Source organism: Lepisma saccharinum, chromosome 26 (genome assembly GCF_977018435.1).
Source record: "Lepisma saccharinum chromosome 26, izLepSacc3.1, whole genome shotgun sequence".
Classification (NCBI taxonomy): Eukaryota; Metazoa; Arthropoda; class Insecta; order Zygentoma; family Lepismatidae; genus Lepisma; species Lepisma saccharinum.
In genome coordinates this window covers 49,713,280-49,735,750 of record NC_139254.1, presented here as the reverse complement: position 1 = coordinate 49,735,750, position 22,471 = coordinate 49,713,280, and the positions used below count along the sequence as shown (strand labels likewise).

At 40.4% G+C, this 22,471-nt stretch overlaps 1 protein-coding gene across 1 annotated transcript in view; it reads left to right on the top strand.

Annotated features, from left to right (window-relative positions):
• The first annotated feature begins 777 nt into the window (after positions 1 to 777).
• LOC145979815 (clavesin-1-like) overlaps positions 778 to 22,471 on the top strand; it is a 76,241-nt gene continuing 54,547 nt past the window's right edge. The window contains exon 1 of the mRNA XM_083112836.1: positions 778 to 862. The gene's annotated coding sequence lies outside the window, so the exon portion shown is untranslated. The remainder of the gene's footprint in view (positions 863 to 22,471) is intronic.

The following is a 22,471-nucleotide window of genomic DNA, read 5'->3' as shown; positions in this document are numbered from 1 at the left end:
GATTTTAATATGTTAACAATAATACACCTCCAACTGCCGCTAATCATTTAAATGCTTGGGTCGTTTGCAACTCAAGAAGGCAATGGATAATATAAGCAGTTCTTACTTCCTTCCTACAGCTTCATGTTTCAGCTCCCGAAAAACAAAGAAAGACATTATTAGGGTGAGTGAAATTATTAAATATTTTCTTCAGTAATTTATTATTATTTAAATATCATAATTTGCTGACGTACCCCTGAAGATTTTGTATCGATTCACATTGAGATTTCAAATGTAAATAAGGGATGGTAATCTCGCCCAGGGCCTCGCGATGTGTTGCTACTTCACTGCCCATGATCACGATTCGAACCCAGGATCTCTGGTCGTCGCAGCGCGATGTGCTAACCACTTCGCAAAGGAGATCGGCTAAAATACAAAATGAATGACACCACCCAGACACCAGCCTTTGTACCTATCAGCTTCCTGACCAAAGTACCCTATCCGGTACGTCACGCAAAACTTCTAAACTTACGCAGACGCACGCACAAAAGCGGTAAAAAACGATAAAAGAGTGAACGATGTGACATTCGAAGACAAGGTACACTCGTTGAATCACGCCGCGACTGAGGTTGACGATGGACTTTGACACTGGCATTAGTGACACAACAGAATCCGACGTGTCAACACGATCTCACGGTGAGAGATTAGGTCAGGTTAAAAGACAATGCATCCTCAAGGAGCTATCGGTCTCAATACGTCTCCCCCCACTCTCCGCATATTTATATATAAATTTGATAACGTTGGGAACAAAAGCGAAATTCCTGTCGAATCTTACGCATTCGTTCTGTTGTGCTCGGCGATTGTGTTCAGAGTTGTTTCACAGGTAGGTACTATATTGTAGCCTTAATTTGATTGGTAGTGCTCCCGTGTGCTTAATAGTTAGCGCTTTTTCCTTCGGCGTCAGTGAGCCAGGTTTGGATATCCAGTAGGTAGAACGATACGATTTCGTCTCGTCTTCCGAGCTGAAATAAACATTTAAAACAAACTATTTTCTACTCGCTATATGAACTAAATTAATGTAAACAAGTACACATGGCTTAAGGGAAATCCTGTTCCAATGACACCTGTGCGCAACCAAGGGAAGAGGCATGGGGGGAATGCCCTCCCCCTCGAATTATGAAATATTTAAATGTGAACTTATGAAAGACCACGAAAAAGATATCAACGATATAGTCTTATGAAATTTGTAAAAAAATCGATTTTGTCCTCGCATAAATGAATGAGTTTGTTGTGGAAAGAGACAGGTTTGAGAAGTCTGCAATCTGTAATATTGGGTAGTTTTAGAATTTGATGTAAAGCTACAAGAAGTCCTGATTTAGTCGGGACAGTGAATTCCTTTAACTCTTGTCCCGACTTTTTTTTGGTTAACTCACTTTTACACATTTTCTTTATTATAGCTGCAGAAATAGTAAACTGGTTTTAATAATCCATGGTTTCGTTTGTTGCAGAGTGATTGTTGCATAGAAGGGGCAGGCATGTAGGGGGTACCTTGGAAAGTAGTTGGCAAGTGTTGTTCCGTCAGTGACATGGGCAGTTAGCCATGAGCGCTGAACAGTGGCTGTAGAGTGCTTTATTAGAAGTGTCCCTCTCACCAACACACAGCGAACATTTCGACGACAACTGAATCGATGTGATGCACCTTCTTCTGTTGCTATGCGTTGTTGGGTAAGACAATGGTGTGAAGACGGTAGTGTGAAGAATGAATCACCACCCGGCCGTCCGTGTCTCTGCAGTGCGGAGTCCATGCAGATCACCACTTAAACATGCTTTAGCGTTGAAAATATCGGACAGAAGCATTCGGCGAATGTTGCACGTGGACTTAAACTTTCACCCGTGCAAGATGCAAGTAGTGCCACGTCTGTCAGATCACCATAAGGTGGTCCGTGGGTAATGCTGTCAGCGGATTAATAAGGCAACAGCCGACACTGCTGGACACGTTGATGATGAGGATGAAGCACACTCATCTAACAGGAACAGTTAATAAGCAGTTGTCGCCGAAATGATCTCTGTGTGTTGGTGAGAGAGACGCCCCTAATAAAGCACTCTACAGCACAAATAATCTCCGCCACTGTTCAGCGCTCCATGGCTAACTGCACACGTCACTGACGGAACACACACTTGCCACCTACTTTCCAAGGTACCCGCTACATGCCTGCCCCTTCTCTGCAACAATCACTCTGCAACAAACGAAACCATTGTTAAATTTGCGGAACATAGTAGCTACTATTCGAATATTTCTGAGAATTGATTGTAAGCAATAAGAGCTAAGCTTTTCGCCGTGTGAAAGCTTTTATCTGTAAGCGACTGTGTTGCTGATTGCAGGGTCCGCGGGGGGGGGGGGGGGGGGGCATGGGTGAGTTCAATTTCTTCCGTTACTTTGGACCATAATATTGCAACACTACGATAGTACCTTCAGCTCCAGCTGCAATATTACCATAACATTGGTGGTCGCAACTAATACAGGGAGGTTATTTCAGTCGTTCACCGCCAGCGTGACGGCCGTTCCGCGGACTCTTCATGCAACAGGTCCCGGCAAATTGCGTTCAGGAAGTCCGTAACAGAAACCGCTTGTTTTGTAATGTTTCCACTTTTCACAATTACAGTTACAATTACAATTGAAATAAGCACGTACCTTGTCGCACGGATGCAGGAAAGGTGTCCTCCCAAATACAAATATTTCTGGCACCTTATTTCTGACATCTAATCTTAGATTAGTCATCGCTACTTTATTCTCAGTTGTCGCGACAGCGCCTGCAGCTTATCGGGGGTTGGGTGAGTTGTCAGCCGCGAGAGGGCGCTTCATACTGCACGTGTCGGCAGTGATGCCAACCGTAGGGACATGTCCCTACGCATAGGGACTTTTTACTAAATTTCGCCCGCGTAGGAACGTAGGGACAGATTTTGCCAAATGAGGGAAAACGTAGGTACTTTTTTCAATCTTGGTAAATTACATTTTATGAATTAGTTTATCTGGATACTTTAGCGAGGAGGAGAAAAAAGAACTAACTAACAGATCTCCATCAGAATTTTGGAACATGTTATCGGTTACCAAAAACTTTCAAGGCAAGTTCCTTTTTGAAAACATTTCCACTCTCGCGAAAATAGTGCTAACATTGCCGCATTCTAACGCGGAAACGGAAAGAATATTTTCAATGTTAAGTGATACAAAAACAAAAAAGGGAAATAAAATGGGACCAAAATTGTTAAAGAATGCAGGAAATACAGCATCACCAACCAACATCTATCTCTTCACAGCAGCAGCATGTATGACTTCAAATAACATAATCAACAGTAAACGACTCAACGTTATTCATTAGGGGTGTGCTGGATTCTTTACTTTAAAAAGTCGTTAATTCTCGACGTTTTCTGCCTTGTAAGTTTCTGGAACTTATCGAAAGTTGTAAGTTTTTATTCTAGAAATGCAAAAACAATCACTTAAAGTGAAAATGACTTGTAAAATTCGAGATTTCCAGTGCTTCGGGAAATTTCGAACATTTCCCGTCCAGAAAATTTTCCGACTTGGTCGGGAAATTGCAAATTTTTCAGTCCCGAATGTCGGGATTTAAAAAAATTACCGTCCCGATCCCGTCCCGACCCAAAAAATTCTGTCCAGCACACCCCTATTATTCATTAAGGCAAGAATTTACAATACCGGACCCTTCTGTAATTTCTATGCTACGTCTTATACTCACGAAATAATTATTCGTGATTATTTATCTCAAGTTAACATGTTGGGGTGAGGGGGAAAAAATGTTCATTAACGTGTAGAAGTTGTAAAATAAGCTTTTCAATTCTCGCAATGATTCTCCGTATACAAGTATGGTAGCCATATTTGTTGATATGAACAAATTACAATTAGTTACGCTGTCTACAGCGTTGCCACACTGTTGATTTCATACTTGGAGAGCATGGATCGTGTAAGAATGGCGGAAGAGAACAGTAAAAAAGTTGTTAATGTTGTACAGATTGTTAGGTGGAGTGTGCAGGAGGATGGCTGTGAGCTAATTAATAAACTTATGGATTTCAGTATATTGCCCAAAGAACGTGCTTACATGTGACAGCGACAATCACGATGTAGAAGAACTGATTTGATTACAGGTAAATTTGGCAACAGTACATCAATCATAAAATTGCAGGATACGAAAATGGCGTCTTCGATGATGAACGTTTGCCGTTAAAGTGCTACGAAAATAATATTTTTTATCGGTTCGTAATCACAATTACCGCAAAACCATTCAGGAATAGCCCCACTGACCATTCTCGGTAAGTTTAGGTTAAGTTAGGTTAGGCAAACATAGTTAAAATTTGGGCTCGAAAAAAACATGCACGGGTAGCCCAACAAACCATTGACGGATAGCCCCACGAACCATTCAGGTACGGTTAGGTTAGGTTAGGATAGGCAAACATAGTTAAAATTTGGGGTCGTAGTAATATCAGGAATGTATATTTCGTTTTTTAAGTACTGGAAACACAAAATCTTCCGGTAAATAATAAGCAATCGTGCCGATCGCGGACCACTCAATGTCACTTATTTTGCAATTTCTACACGTGACCCCCCAAATTTTAACTTCAAATTCGTGATTAGGAGGCCTCAATTAGTGAGTATGCGAAATATTACAAAAAATCGGGGAGAGGTCCTGTATTGTAAATTCGCTCCTTCATTAATTGTGGAAGCACCGAGCAGAAAGATTTGGTAAGTAAATGTGTATATTTTATCTTCTGTTTGCATGCTCATGAGGTGTTTTTTTTTTTAGTCACTTTACTTGGCGTAGGGACATTTGGTCAGTTGTAGGGACATTTTGACTACGTCTGTAGGGACATTGCCGAAAAATGGTTAGCAACACTGTCGGCTACCAGACGTCAGTGTTCGTTCATGTTCAATTCTGTTTGCGTTCAACAGTACGCGTGTTGCTTATACTGTGTTATTGTAATGTGCTTACTCGTGGCCAGTGCTTTATTGTGTGTTAATTGTTATTCATTCATTACTTATGTCGTTAAACAAATATAGTCTTGAACATAGAGTTTTTATGTACGATAATTACGTGAAAACGAATTCTTGCAGAAAAGTGGTCAGGGATTACGATAGACAGGATCTCTTGAACCTAAGAAACGTGTTGTATTGCTGTTGAAGGAAGTCATTTTCAACATCTCTTATAACACAGGAGGTTAGTGATCATCATTATTATTACTTTTAAATATCATTTTACGCTTTCGGTTTGCTTTATGCGCCGGGATGCTGTCTTCCCTTTCTGTCAACTGAGGATAAAGTAGCGATGTCTAATCTAAGATTAGATGTCAGAAATAAGGTGCCGGAAATATTTGTATTTGGGAGGACACCTTTTCCTGCATCCGTGCGACAAGGTACGTGCTTATTTCAATTGTAATTGTAACTGTAATTGTGAAAAGTGGAAACATTACAAAACAAGCGGTTTCTGTTACGGACTTCCTGAACGCAATTTGCCGGGACCTGTTGCATGAAGAGTCCGCGGAACGGCCGTCACGCTGGCGGTGAACGACTGAAATAACCTCCCTGCATGTACTCCGACAGCATTTCGCCGAGCACCTCGGCGGAGTGAATAACACAGCTCGCTACGACGCCAAGTGTCCTGGGTTCGAACCCGGCATGGGCATGAGTGTTCTTTGTGAGCGTGATCCTTTCATCGTATCATCACCCATCCTCTTCATCCAATGGCAGAAAAGCGAGGTAAAATAACAGCATTTAATCATCCCCAGAGCATTTCGCATCTTCTCTGTGTTCTCTCTGCCCCTCCGAAAAATAATGCTGTGTACGGGCCTGATGCGTATGTATAAAGTGCATGTTGCAGTTGCGGGATCATATTACGAGCTGTACAGTTAGTACAACCAGTAAATTCACAGGCACAATAACACCGGAACTAAGACACAGGATAGAAACTGCATCTCAGAAATCACGTGGTATTTGTTTATATTAACTTCGTTCTTGCAGTGGACGGAGAGTTATAAGTTTTTGCACATTAAACAACTCTATATCTAAAGAATCAAGACAGCCTTCCCTTGGTGTATTCTAATAACGCTCACACTGAAGAAAATTATCATGTGCATTACAGTCTAGATGACAAGTCTCGAATCAGTCTCATTCTCGTCTCGATTTTAGTGACACATGTCTCGTTCTCGATCTGATCTCGTCAAGTCTATACTCTGTCCCGACCACCTCTGGAGCGAGCAAACGAACACAAGTTTCTGCGCAAGTAGGGACGCGAGACGGCTCCACCAATGAACACGCGAGAAGGGATGGGATTCCGTGGAGAGGGAAGCGACTGCAGCTATCAGCCTTCGCAGCAGCGTGTACTGCTTCGCTCTACCCAATCGATTTCCCCCCTTCTCTACCACTATGCGCGCTCTTACTCAGCAAATTCCGGGGTTTGAATATAGTCCTTTTCTTGTTTCGGTAATTTCGGTCAAGACCACTCTAAAACACTATTTTATTACGAAGCAATACCAATAATTAGGTATGTGCGGGACAGAATTTTTTGGGTCGGGAGGGAAATTTTTTTTAAATCCCGACATTCGTCAAGGGGAAAAAAATCCCGAAGCTCCGGAAATCTTGAATTCTACACGTCATAATCACTTTAAGTGATTGTTTTTGCATTTCTGGTACAAAAACTAACAATTTTCGATAAGTTCCAGACATTTACAATGCAGAAAACGTCGAGAATTAACGACTTTTAAAAATGACCATTCGGTAGCCTATTTCCCGACTGCTCGGGATCTCAAAAAGTCGGGAATTCACGGGAAATTTCTTACCGATCTCGGTCCCGACTTTTCGGAATCCCGCACACTCCTACCAATAATGTCTAATACACTGGTTCACAGGATTGACAGTGGCTGCGATTAGGGGTGCGTGGGAAGCAGTGATGTGCATCTACGCGTAAACAACGATAGTCTACATTCTACACGTAGACTACTTTATACATGTAGATTACGTAATCTGTGTAAACAACATTTCGAAAGATGATTACTTAGCAAAGGGTGCCGTGGAATTAAAAGAAAATTATACTGCGTATCAGTTGCTGATGTGTGAGGAGAAATATTCATACTCTTTCTTCCAAATTCGAACAATTTCTCACCTAGGAAGAAACCTAATATAGGAAATATTCTAGTGTTTTATGGGGAAAAGACCACTCTTGCCTCACGACTGCCATCTGTTGTTGTTTCTTGCATACAATTTATCTTCTTCCATAGTTGATTATAGAAGAGAAGAGAAATTTTGTTGTAAATAGGATTCCTTTCATTTCGTTAGGAATCAATATAGTTGAAAATGTCACTTTCCTTTCATGAAACCCTTGAAAATTTATTTTAATGCACTTTAGATTGTCTACGTAGTTTACGTAAACTACAACCCAATGTAATCTACGCGTAGATTATATGTAGACAACGCATGTAGACGTAAACTTATAGTCTACGGCACATCACTGGTGGGAAGGCAGTTGCAACTCCAATATTTTCCCGCTTTTCCTCTTCCACTTTTCCCTCATCTAGCAAGGGAAAGAAAACTATCCTTGCTCCCCCAGTTTGGAACCCAATCGCCTGCACTGGCCTTCATAAAAATCATCCATGTGTACGTGTGTTCTTACACAGTGGCGTAGCAAGGGGTGGGCGAAGTGAGCCACCGCACGGGGCCTCGAGTTCCATGGGGTTGATACGAAACATGCAATAGTAGAAGTGAGAGGATAGATGGAAATGACTCATTTTCGTGGTCAATAAAATTAGAACATTCTGTTTTTAAATTCTAGTTGAACGTTATAATTTGAATTAATGCCTCAAATCAGGGACGTAACATTCATTTGGGTGGACCCTAAGCCAGTGGATCCAGAAAAAAGTAAACATTATTGTCATTGTCGTATTTCTAATTTCTCTCTCATTTACGCTAAAATTCATGTTAATTAGCTTGTACATTTTTACTCATTTATTCTTTATTGAATGAAAATATCTTTGTCTATATTTTCTTCTTTCCCTTGATACTGCATTCTCGATTTTAATATGTTAACAACAAACCATCACCAACTACCACGAAGCAAGTGTGAGGCATTTAAATTCTTGCGTTGTTTTCAACTCAAGGAGACATGGATAATAATGTACTCGTATTAGCAGTTTTTCCTTACTTCCTAGAGCTTCAGATTTCAGTTCCCGGAAAACAGAGACAGACATTATCAGGGTGAATAAAATCGTCAGTAATTTATTATTATTATGTAAATATGATAATTTGCTGACGTATCTCTGAAGATTTTGTTAGATTCACATTGAGATTTCTAATCTCACCCAGGGCCTCGCGATATGTTGCTACGCCACTGTTCTTACATGTAGGCCTAAGCAAAGCAGTGGTAGCCAGTGATGTGCTTCTCCGCGTAAACAACCATAGTCTACATTCTACACGTAGACTATTTTATACACGTAGATTACGTCATCTATGTAAACAACATGGCGAAAGGTGATAACTTAGCAAAGGGCGCCGTGGAATTAAAAGAAAATTATACAGCGTATCAGTTGCTGATGTGTGAGGAGAACTTTTCATATTCTTTCTTCCAAATTCGAACAATTTCTCACCTAGGAAAAAACCTAATGTAGGAAATATTCTAGTGTTTTATGGGGAAAAGACCACTCTTGCCGCAAGACTGCCATCTGTTGTTGTTTTTTGCATACTATTCATCTTCTTCCATAGTTGATTATAGAAGAGAAGAGAAATTTTGCTGTAAATAGGATCCTTTTCATTTCGTTAGGAACCAATATAGTTGAAAATGTCACTTTCCTTTCATGAAACCCTTGAAAATGCACTTCAGATTGTCTACGTAGTTTATGTAAACTACAACCCAATGTAATCTACGCGTAGATTACGTGTAGACAACGCATGTACACGTAAACTTATAGTCTACGGCACATCACTGGTGGTAGCACGCCTACCAACTAAGCCATGTATTTATAATACTGCAGTTTACGCACAAATCAGCAACCTGTAATAGCATCTATGCACTTTTCTTCAATCAGCCACAAGAGAAATGAGACGGTAAATGGAGAATTGCAGGGAAGGTGCTCTTACGTAACATAAGTGCAGAACAAACAACCAATGGCCTTTCAGGATTATCTAATACAGCCCGATTAGATTTCAGACTAATCCTTGAACATTTTTATCCATGATTAATACTTTCCACACTAGGTGCTTGCTTGGCCTGGTATTAGATTCTCCTTGGCATTTCGTCCAGCTTTTTGCAACGGTTGAGTGGTTTCATTTCAAAAGTTGGTAAATAAACCCATCCTTACGAATGAAACAAAGTGTTTAAGACACAACAAAGTCGATGATTGAAATAGGTTGAACAACGTTTTTACTGAAAATCTTGTTAAGTCTAAAATTGCACTCGTGTTCGACCAAAGAAAAATTTGACAACACATTCAAATTTTAACGTGAGATGGCAGTGTGTGCAGCACAATAAATAAATAACAATATTGACAGTAAGATTGCTTTACACGAAAATAATTTTCTTTAGAATTTCTCTTGATATTTATTTTACTATGTAAAGAGAAAAAAATCTTATAGAATTTTAGTGCTACAACACATTTCATGGCATTGTGAATACGGTTATTGAAGTTTAATAATAATCTTTCTACTATTAGTATCATCATCATTGCAGCTTTGCTTATCTTGCTTATCTTTTATCGATATTATCCTTTGCTAATCAATCAATGTTATATTAGAAAGGGGTTCCTTCTGTATTTATCATCCCAATCACTAATACGTCAGTTACAGTTCTATACTATAGAGAATTAGGAAACGAGGCGGCTTTTTGTTCCATTTTAGAAATTTTATTATTGAAATTTTAATCTAGACCTTGAAAATCGCAACATTCCGTGAAGGAGAGTGGTAGATGTGTAGATAGGGGCTCCACGCGTCCACAATGTCGGCAATTTGTTGAGGTGATGTGGTCAGCACTACGGTCCAGGCGTCTTTATCTCCCAGGGTTGCTGCCAGGTACCCATTTATTAGAGGCTGAGTTAAGCATAGAGTCACTCTATGCATGGATATTGCTGGAAAAAGTCCCACCAGAAATCGAACCTGGGTTTTCCACGTGGCAGTTTCACGCCCTATCGACTGGACGATTGCGAGTGCACACACATGCGCACACACACCCCACACACGTGGGTGTAGTGGCTTGCCCAAAGGTTTTTTTTGGGGGGGGGGGTTCATACCAGTGATCCAAAATGAGAAGGAGACTACGGTTATATCTAAAGAGTATTATATTACAGAATATTTGCATTATATAATAAGTGAATTACAATTAATGTGTAACATGATACCTACACATAATTGCCATTGATATGGATGCACTGATCCTAGCGTGTAGAAGGGAGTGGATGGCTTCAGTGTAGAAACTCCTGGGTTGATTACGGATCCAGTTTTCCACGGTGTTCTGCACTTCCTTGTCACAGGTGAATCGTTGACCTTTCAGTGATTGTTTTAAGGGGCCGAAGATATGGGAGTCACATGGGGAAATATCGGGGCTGTATGGAGGATGTGTGAGGACTTTCCATTGAAATGTTCTCAGCAGGTCTAGGGTCTTCTTGGTCACATGTGGCCTAGCGTTGTACTGGAACAGCACTATCCCCTTCGAGAGCTTACCTCTGCGCTTGTTTTTGATGGCCTGTTTAAGCCTCAGCAACGTGTTGCAGTACCGCCTGCGATAAATTTGTGAAGCATGCTCGCCTTCTGCGCGAAGAAATTGGATTACAACCACTCTCGCCAACTGAGGAAACAGCAGGCGAAGTCGTTCGCTACACTTGCAAACTGGGACAAACACCGCGCCATCTATCGGCAATCAAATTTACCTTCTTCGATTAGATACAACGCCGCTACAGCAAAGGTCTCCTTTTCATTTGGGCATACCTATTAGAACGTCAAAGGCAAGAAAAAATGTCAAAATGAGGGCTGACTACTAAGAAAATACGTATCCCCTCCGTATCGAAAATCCTGGGCACGTCACTGCGTGAGTGTACAGAGTTTTTGGTAAGTCTAAACCGATAAAAGATTTTAACAGAATGGCGCGCCTCCGCATTACATGCTTACAGCGCAACGTTACATTAACATAGATTTTCCCGCATATTGGGAATTTCCCGCATGAAGGTCTCCAAGGAACCCAGATCTCACTCATCTCAATTTGGTTTTGTGTGGCCACCTAAAAGCCGTGATGCACAAGGTAAAGAATCAGAGCATTCTCCTTAAAGAACGCACTGTGGAGGCGTGTCAGCAAATTTCCGTGACCCTGATTCATAAAGTGTTGCAGAATGGAAGATTTAGTCTTCAACTGTGCAGTCAATACAGTGGCGAACACTTTGAACATGTAACATGTAACAAAGATAAAAATCTAAAGGTGTTTGATCCGGAGAACGTGTAGGCCATTCAACAGGTTGGAAATTTAGCATGAAGAACCTGTTCACTTAATTAATCCAAGTAGCCCTCAGCATTTAAGATACCGTCGATGAAAAATAGACTAACCAATCGCCTTGCCCACACCACACCATACCATAAATTAATTTAGCAACTGGTATTTGTCCAATATGGGCTATCACCATGAACATAAACATTAGCTTTGTCACCGTGAAGGAGTTTTCTTCCAGAAGGTAGAGTCATCAAGACATCATTCACAATATTAAACTCTTCTGGGGTGTCGCTGAATAAAATCAAGTGCAATGCTACGTAAACGTATATCCCTAGACGTCAGTATGGTATTGATGCATTACTCACGCGTTATGCATTGCAATGCTTTTTTCTGACACCTCGAGAAGGAGAAAATGGTCTCAAGCATCCATTCATAACTTCTTACTGGTTAAAGATAAGTCTAAAATACATTCATCAATGCATTTCTAGTGAAATTCTAACCTGATTTGATTTATCATATCACCCCTTTCCATTTCAAATTCCTGAGTTGAATTCAATATGGCGGACCTCAGCTTGACACACACAACTACTGTTTCCCCTAAGCCTAACCTGTTTTCTATGAGACCTTTAGACAAAATCTATAACACACATACATACCCACACACCTCGTCCTCATAAGGGTACAAATAGCTCAAATGATGACGTTGTAATAATTTTAATTTCCCAGGGGTTCTGGGTTCGAATCCTGGCCTGGGCATGGATGTTTGTGAGTGTCCATTCATCAATTTCATCATATCATCTCTCATCCTCATCTTCGCAATTAGCCAGAAGTGGCAGAAAAGTGAAGTAAAATAAAGCAAATCAATGAATGAATCAATCAGTATTTTTAATTTGAATGAATCAATCAATCATTCAGTGCTAAAAATGAAGAGATGACATACTGTTTGGGCTGCTGGCGTCAACATTGAACTGAAACGTAAATCAAAGTTGAAAATCCAAGTCACGTGCTACCCAAGCACTTGTGGTAAACCACAACCACAGTTCATTAACCACAATGAGCCATAAACAACAAACCAGCTTCGTCCTTTGAAGGTGAGCATGCTTCCTAGAACCTTTAAAGATCTCCCGCCGCTTTCAAATTTCCTCTTGAATAACCTCCGACATCGGATTTTTTTGAGTTTAGCAATATTAAAACTTAAATATGATCGTTTGCACTTGGCCAGATATTTTTAGAACGAGCCAGTGAAGTGAATATACTAGTCTGTTTTCAGTGACAGCTGCAACAAATACTCATCGTGCTGTAGTTCTTGGTAAGCTCTTGCATCTCGTCTTCCATGTTGTAGAGTCGATGTAAAAAGTTGGAAATTTGGTAATGTAATGTTCCGGAAAAGCTTTACAAAACTCGGACCTTACCATCCTCACACATAACGAGGTGTGGAGGGTCATGTGACCGACCACCTTATGTCCAGAGGCGTGCGCAGACTAATTTCTTTGGGGGTACCTTAATGAAGTTTCAATTGCCTGTGTTCGACACCCGGTGGAGGCACATAGTGGTTCGGATCCCACTTTAAACCGCAGGTCCAGTCTCGATTAGCTTTATTGTGCAGAAAGTGGACTTAAAACACCTACTCAATCAATCAATCAATCAATTGCCTACCAGGACAATGTTAGCTTAATTGTCATAACTTCATGTTCCTTTATTACAGAAACTATTAGGTACATGAAGATGAAATTTTAACGCTGTAGTCTCTGACTATTATCACTTTAGTACAGGTTTTCCTATCATTGTTACGATATTATTTAAATAACGAAAGTAAACATTTTAAAATCACTTTTCTTACATTGTAACTAATTCTAACAAATGTAATACAATACAGGTAAAACCAGCTGTATCTGTGTCAATAAATACATCTGTAGATTCAATTATCCAAGTTTTCTTATGGACATTACTTCAGATAATATTATATTGTACCTGATCACTTGATAGTTAATACAAGGGTTTCTTATATAATTTTGAACAGTAGAGTAATAGCTTTCAGATGCAATCAAAATCTGGAAAATTGATATTTTTAATATACTTTAGCATTTGGAATTTCATAGCGGAGTTAATACCGTGCTTTTTTATTTGTGATTTTCAATCTTACATTACGGTACAACTTCATGCGAGAGATAGGGGTCATTTCAAATGAAACTAAATTCCTGACTTGTTTTTAAACACATATATTATTTTAATTAGCAAACTAAATGAACGATGTGCAAAATGGTTTGCCCAATTGGAAATTGCCGCTTAGAATGTGATTTAATATTTATTTGGAACTCAACGGTAGTTTTGATTTTATTATCTTTTATTTTCTTTTGGTTGAGGGTTATAATTTACTTTGATACTTTTCAATGTAATTTGTGATTAATTTTTATTGCTTTTCCATTATCTTTGACTTGATTAAGTTCCTGCTTAGCAGACACAAACTAACTCCCTTTGACTTCAATATTGTAAGTATTTTCACAGTTACATAAAAAGGAAGAACATAAGTAAGATAATTAATATGAAAGGTGAAGTAATTTACACACTTCAATCTACAATGTATATTTAATAACAATAGTGAGAAATGTTACAAAAATTGAAAAATAGTACAGAGAGAGATAATACATTCGAAATGAAGCTCTAGTGTGGGATATAAACAAGAAGGCTAATTTAAAACGGTGTCCTATTTGCAAATAAAACATTAATGAACTAATGTAAAAGTCAGACAGCGTCCAAATCGTATGCAAAAAGTCAATGAAATGAATAGAACACGGCGTGTGAAGGTATGAATTGTCGTGTATGTGGAACATACTTACAGGGGCTGGACAAAAATATGGAAACACCACGACATCGGAACGGGTGATATCGACGCAACTTTTCCACTTGAAATCGGACGAGGTGAAACATTCTTTTGTTTTGCGCCGTGAGACCCTGTCGAACTGGTAGGAGTAGACAGTTGCGCTGTAGCTAACATACAGTGCAGTTGATACTGAATCATGTCCGCGATGACAGCGTTTCAAAGAGGGCACATTGTTGGTGTCCGTCTTGCAGGCGCCTCTGTTACCAAAGTAGCCATGTTATTTCGCGTGTCGAGAGGGACTCTATCCAAGATCATGATTACATAATAGTGTGTTCGGAAAGACATCATCAGATAAAACACCTGCGTGGACGAAAATGTACACTGCGTGACAGAGACAGAAGGACTATGGCATAACTAGACATCCTTATTCCGGCGGACTAATCAACGTTATAGATGAAGAATGGTGCAGATCCCATTATCCACCATCCAGGACTTGTATGTGTCCATTCCTCGGAGACTGCAGGCCGTTTTGGAAGCTAAAGGCGGTCCTGCACCTTATTAGCTACAGCATTCCGGCTTTTCTTCGCAGGTGTTTCCATATGTTTGTCCATCCCCTGTAAGTAACTGTGTTACGTGCTTTAATTAACAAAGTGACTAACTAACTAAACGACGACAAAGCAACGCAACAACGCAGAATCGCTCCCCGTGACACCTGTCACGCGGATTAAACATTACATGAATTATAATACGGTCAGGATAAGTGCCTACAGTCGGAGTTACCGAGAATAAACCTAGGAGGATTTGATTTCAAGCACCTGAAATGACGTGACATAGTACTACGGTCGTTCAGAATATACACATATATTAAAGCACAGATAAATACACAGTACATCTTGCCCTCTTTCTCTCTCTCTCTCTCATTCATACACACATTCCATTGCATATTGCGACAATATGAAAATTACAAAGGTTAGATTAATTAATACTTTGACTATACTCATGCTATTTCTTGGCTACATTGCCTTTTACAATTTACCGTTTAGGGTTTTAAGTATAATATGAATAATTGTTCCTTGTGCGAACCCTACTATCTTTTCTGAAGGTATAAATATATTTCAATGAACTATTGTTTGCTGTTAACATAAACTCTGATCTATAACATTGATTAGTCCGCCGGAATAACGATGTCTAGTTATGCCATAGCACTGATTTAAGTTATGCGATGATTTGATTTACGCAGATTCGCGGTAGATTGGCGTCATCTCTCTCACACACGCACATGGTTGGATCTTACCTTCGCTGCATTCCCTCTGACCTGGGTTGGGTGAAAGTGGTCCTACAGTTTTGGAAGACGTCCACACTCCAGCGTTGTACTTCGCTGTTATCCTGGTTGGCGAAAGTGGATCAGTCGGCAGCTCCATCTGGCATCATCGGATCCTGGCTTCACTCGTTGGCTTCGTTGGCACGTCCATGACGGTACACGTACACTGTCGACTCCATACGACAACTAGCGCAGTAATAGTAATAGGTCAGTTCTTCGCGGTCACTCGTAGGTAGAGATACGTGGCTTGGGCGATGAGACGAACATACGAAATGAGCCATTCGCGGTTTCACATGGACACACATGGATATTAAATGTTATTAACTTCCGTATTGTTATGCACTTCGGTATTAATTTAGCTATCAATTGTTGTTAACTTCTGCTACTTCGGACGTTGTTTCAGACGATTGACACAGGTGGACGTGTCTGGCGTTATTCTCACATAACCACACGTATGTGCACGGATGCGTTGGCGGCGAGGGGGAAACGACCCCCTGGGTCTACTCTGCTCTACTCCATGGTTCTAAACACTCACGCGAGTAAAAGACAAATCCAGACCTTGGGTCCGATCGCGACTCGCAGCTAGGTCGCGCGTAGCTCACACTCCGGTGTCGATTCTAGGCAAACTGTTTCCTCGCTATTCCGAATCATCTCTTTTATTCAAGATTTGAACGTGGTGACGCTCTAGCCTCGGTGTTTAGGTGTCTATTTATTGTTTCTGGTGCTTTGACCGTTGTCCTCCTATCCTGGTCAACGCTCAGTCCGGTCCTTAACCTCTGGTAGTAGCCCCTCGTGCAGAGATTAGGCTAAATCCTCGGCTATTGTGTCAGGCACGGACAGTGAGCGCCATCTCCACAGGGTATCATCTTCCATTGTATCCAGCGATAGATCTTTAATAATTCATAACTCCCGTAGTTATGTTCTGATTAGGCTCAAATCTTGGAATCAGTACTTTCATGATGTGGTCTTCCGCTGGTTAAAATCTCATCCAATTCGGTCCATTGGTTTAGAAGTTGCTCTTTTCCTGCTATTCCCCATATGAATGCATGTAAATCCGAATTCGGGCGAAAAACGGTGGTTGAGCAAGTTAGCGTTGGCTAAGGCAGTCGCTAGACACCTTTATTCGCGTCGGATTTTAATATTACCAATTGTAATTAATTCTTAATAACGGACAATTAGGTTAATTACTTGTTACTCAATATTTGACCGTTATAACTGCTTCGTAGCTCTGGAAACGTAAAGATCTAAGAATGAAAAGGTACAAGGTATTCATTTTAAAGTACTAATATTTCAGTTAATCATTATGAATAATTTAATTTCCAAATGGGAAGAAAGAAAACAAAATCCAAGGAATTCTGGTTCGGGAATTTACCATGCTACTCACTAGATGACGTGCGGATCGCATATACAATCATTGGCCGATATATATGTAGAAACATTGGAGGAAGCTCTTTGCGTATTCCAGAATACAAGACAACAATACATTAGTAACGATTGTATGTATATTGATTGATTCTCATAAGTATGTCTAGTGTAAAATGGTGGCGAATTAAAGACTTTCTGGGATAGATAGTAACATTGTCACCTAAGATGACTGGCATGTATGTAAAATGCGTTGTTGACCTCTAGTCCAGGGTGATGAGAAGAACTTTCAACAGATCATAAAAATTAATAATAAGTAAAGGCTTTAAACTTGCTACCACTCCCAATTAATTAGTAACTTTGTCAACATTAAATCCCTAACCCATTAAGTCTTTTATCCCATTTCATACACTTTACACTAGTATTAATAACCTGTTCTCTCTAACTTTAAGATCTTCGCGCTTAATTAGTTTCGACATGCGCGCTAAATCCGTTTCGTTCTAATTCCTTTCGCGCCTAATCCGTTTCACTTTTTTCTTTTCGCCCTTAATCCCTTTCGAGTGTTAATAACAAGAAATTTGCTAGGGAACGAAGTTGTATAGTTCAATTTCATAGAAAATAATGCACCTTCCTCTCCCCTCCGTGGCTGCTTAGAACTTTCGTCGGCTTGGAAATACTTAATTTTTTAAGGAGTATAATATTTTTTATTAACGGTGATAACATTCCTCTACACTAAATTTCTAAGTGGGAGTATTAGTGGGGGCAACTGCCCCCTCTTGCCCCTCCGTGCGCACGCATATGTAAATACACTACATTTAGCTTAACCACGAAAGCATTTATCCTGACGTCAGAAGACGAAATACGGCGCTTGATCAAGAATGTGTTTGCATTTGGTGCGATAAGTGATACTTATCACCTAGTGACTACTGCCTATTTATACCACTAAAAAATACTCTAAAGTGCTATTGTTGTTCGCTAACGATGCTGAGGTCCTTGACGTCGCTGATGACTAGTTCCGCAGCCAATCACAGATGTTCTTTGATCGAGGTTTCCACAACCCTATAGGTTTTACCTATGTCACAAACTGTTGCATTGTGGTAAAAGTTTCCGCAAACATGGCGGCCATAGACATCCTGACGTCACATGAAACCCACCTATTGATGCGCTGGGACACTTGCTTCAACCGACAAGGGAATATGTCGTATGTTCATATCGGGCTAATCGGGACAAGATCTACAGTTTAAAGTACGAGGAGCGCTCAAAAAGTAATGCCCCACTTTTTTTCTAAGCTAATATTTAATTGACGTTAATGATATTGCTACAGAATATTGTTGTATGCATCCTCTATACATGTGATTTTTCAACATAATCTCCATTCACTGCTACGGCCTTAGCCATCTTGGAACAAGGGCTTGTATGTCATCCTTGTACCAGCTTACGGGCTGTTTTTTCAACCATGTTTTCGCAGCACGAACCACACTCTCATTGTCCTCAAATTTCACACCGCGCAGTGCATCCTTCATTGGCCCGAAGAGATAGAAGTCGGAAGGAGCGAGATCAGGGCTGTAAGGAGAATGGCGGAGTGCAGAGAACCCCAATCTGGCGATTGCCTTGGTGGTTTACAGGCTCGTGTGTGGTTTTGCATGCAAAAGCAACACATCATTCACATTTCTGTCTGGTCTAACTGTCCTGTAGCGTTTCTTCAGTTGCTCCAACGTGTTGATGTACCTGTCAGAATTTACTGTTTCACCTTGGGCCAAAACATCAACAAGAACGACCACAAATATGTTCCAGAACACTGTAATCATCACTTTACCGACGAAGGCTGTTGTTTTGAACTTCTTCTTTCTTGGTGATTGTGTGTGGTGCCACTCCATCCATTGTTTCTTTGTCTCTGGTTCGAAATGGTGTGCCCACAACCCGTTTGTGAATATTCATCACACTTTCGTTCTCGGCCACCAAGAATTCAATTACCACTCTGTGTTTGTAACGAGTGTCACACAGACTCGCCATCTTTACTCACCGCTACACTGCTACCGCGTATCGGTCGAACGTGAAACTCTGCACACAAACCAAGGAAGCATCACAGTCGGACTGAGGAACAGGACACTTCGGTATCTTGAACCAGTAATGAGGGGGAAAATGTGGCGCATTACTTTTTGAGCGCTCCTCGTAGTATTTGAACCCATGCTTGCCTCCATCTGGCATGGAACCCGGCACTCCTTGAAGGAAAGAAAGAAATAAACAAAATAAAGACAGGAAAGGGACAAGGGAGAAGGAAAATAGAGAAACAGATGCAGAAATATGAAGAGAGGGGTGGGGAGAAGACAAAGAGAAAGAAGAGTACAAAGAAACAAATTTTAGAAACATATAATGAAAGAATGAGAGAAAAGAGAACAAGGGCGAATAAGTAAGGGAGGAGGTAAAGAGTAACAATGGGCGATATTAAGAGAGAGAGAGAGAGAGAGAGAGAGAAAATAATAAGAAAATATACAAATAATAAAACTAAAAGAGATGAAGGGAATGAAAGAGAAAGCACAAGCGATAGACAGAGAGAGAGAGGGAGAAGGAATGTATAGCTACTGGAGAGGCATAGAGGAGGAAAGATAGATGAAACAAAATTATGACAGAGAGAGAGGCAGAGCAAGGTAAGCAGAATGAGTAGTACAGGTGGCCCGGTTCTAAATCCTCATTTGGGGCTCGAATCATCATGTGGGGCTCGCAGTGGTGCCAACTCACCCCCCGAAAATTTCACCAACTGATATTTTGAAGCCTTTCACGGTGTATGTTAACCTCACAAGCAGTGTTGCCAACTCGGCGTAGCCTTTTATGGTGTATGTTAACCTCACCAGCAGTATTTCCAACTCGGCGTAGCCTTTCACGGTGTATAATTTTTTTAGCTTTTTTTTTTGTGTGTGTGAGTGTACATGTGTTCGGGCGAGGCGTAGCTTTTTACGGTGTATGTTAACCTCACCAGCAGTATTTCCAACTCGGCGTAGCCTTTTATGGTGTATGTTAACCTCACAAGCAGTGTTGCCAACTCGGCGTAGCCTTTCACGGTGTATGTTAACCTCACAAGCAGTGTTGCCAACTCGGCGTAGCCTTTCACGGTGTATAATTTTTTTAGCTTTTTTTTGTGTGTGAGTGTACATGTGTTCGGGCGAGGCGTAGCCTTTCACGGTGTATGTTAACCTCACAAGCAGTGTTGCCAACTCGCTTTACAAAAACACTCGCTGAAATGGCGCTCGCTGAAATAGCGCTCGCTAAAAATGGGCGCTCGGGGTCAGTTCTCGGAGAGAGGTTAATTTAACCTAATTTTTTTTTACCTCTGTCTTCCACATGTATGTAATGCGATTTGAGGAGAAGAGGGTGAATTAACCTTATGGCTGACAATGTTCTATAAAATAACAATTCCTATGAACTCTGTAAATTTCCGAACATATGTTGTATTCACACTTTTACATATCTTCGAGTGTACATTACAAATCTGCAAACAGATTGTGGCTAACTCGTACTGTTTAAGAGATGAACCTACTTCCGGTCGCCATTTTGGATTTCCGAGCATAGGTTGTATTCACACTTTTACTTATTTTCAAGTGTACATTACAAATCTGCAAACAGATTTTGGCTATCTCGTACCGTTTAAGAGATAAACCTACTTCCGGTCGCCATTTTGGATTTCCGAGCATAGGTTGTATTCACACTTTTACTTATTTTCAAGTGTACATTACAAATCTGCAAACAGATTTTGGCTATCTCGTACCGTTTAAGAGATGAACCTACTTCCGGTCGCCATTTTGGATTTCCGAGCATAGGTTGTATTCACACTTTTACTTATCTTCGAGTGTACATTACAAATCTGCAAACAGATTTTGGCTATCTCGTACCGTTTAAGAGATGAACCTACTTCCGGTCGCCATTTTGGATTTCCGAGCATAGGTTGTATTCACACTTTTACTTATCTTTGAGTGTACATTACAAATCTGCAAACAGATTTTGGCTATCTCGTACCGTTTAAGAGATGAACCTACTTCCGGTCGCCATTTTGGATTTCCGAGCATAGGTTGTATTCACACTTTTACTTATCTTCGAGTGTACATTACAAATCTGCAAACAGATTTTGGCTAACTCGTACTGTTTAAGAGATATTCCAAAATTATATATATATTTGATAAGCGACAACAACAGAGCCATCTCTGTACAAATGTTGGAACTCGATGAATGCTTGAGTGGGACAAGTTATTTTTTTTCAGTACGTCAACATTTTTAATTTTTTTTTGCCAGTGAATGGGTTAGGTGACTTGCAACGACGAAGGCCTTCTAGCAATACGAACTTAGCTTATGCCGGCGTAATTCGCTAAAATATCTTTAAATTTGCATATTTCTCATACCGCCGTATCTTGTTCTATTAGACCTCTTCAAGAAAATCGCCAATTAGTGAAAACTAATTGAGCACAACAGCAAAAGAGGTGCTAATAGGGCAAGCATACAATAATATGGGGATATGTGAATTGTCGGTTTCTTCGATTCAGATAAATGGATCGAATTGAAACTGGGATATTTTGCATTTTTTTATATGATAGCTAAAATAACAGAGATTTTGATTGGCTAATAATTTATACGTGGTGTTTTCTGATTGGTTTAAGTAAGCAAAATTTCTATTGGCTGTCTAAAGCCGGAGCACAGCGCTGATTTCTCACCTTTGCTGGATTGGCAGAGGAATCCACATGGCGGGGGATAGAACCTGAACGGGCTCCACCAAAGTATAGGAGACTAGAAGCATATAATTTGGCGGAAAAACCTAAGTAAGGTCATAGAGAATATTTCAAAAAAAGATTTTTTTTAAAAAAAAAGTTAACAATTATATTTTGCATTGCACAGCATTGGATATTAAATAACATACCCCCAAAAAATCTCTGCATTATGCGTTCTGTAAAAAATTGCCCTACGTGCCAAACTGCTGTGTCAAGTAAACATTTTCAAAGGCACTGTCGTACTTGTGTGCCGGGAAAACAAATATGTGCGACCAAACTGTGCTCTAAGTGTGGAAAAAATATTTCTATTCCCAACTTCAAGCGACACCAGCTTACTTGCAAGAGCACTGGAACATCTCTACCGCAACCTTCCAAGCGAAAGGTAGAAGTAACCTCTCTCGATGCATCGCCACCTGCCAAACGCGTCAAGCTGGCGAAGAAAACAGACCGGTTTGCGTTTGAGCATTTATTAGAAGACTTTGACATAACATCAGACAGCTTCTGCGATGTGCGTAGTTTTCTGGGGAGCGAGCGAGCTAAGATAATATCCATCCTCAACAATGCATTGGCCACACACTCCACTAAATTCTATGCTGTGCTATGCTGCAAGTATAAGAAACCGTCTGATAAAATATATAAATTCTTCCATGCCACAAAAGCAAAAACACTGCATCAGGCAGATGTCACTGACCTCGACAGCATCTACGACAAGTTTGTCGAGGAGCTTGTGGCAAAGCACGAGGAGCATCAGGCTGAAGGCTCGGGCGGT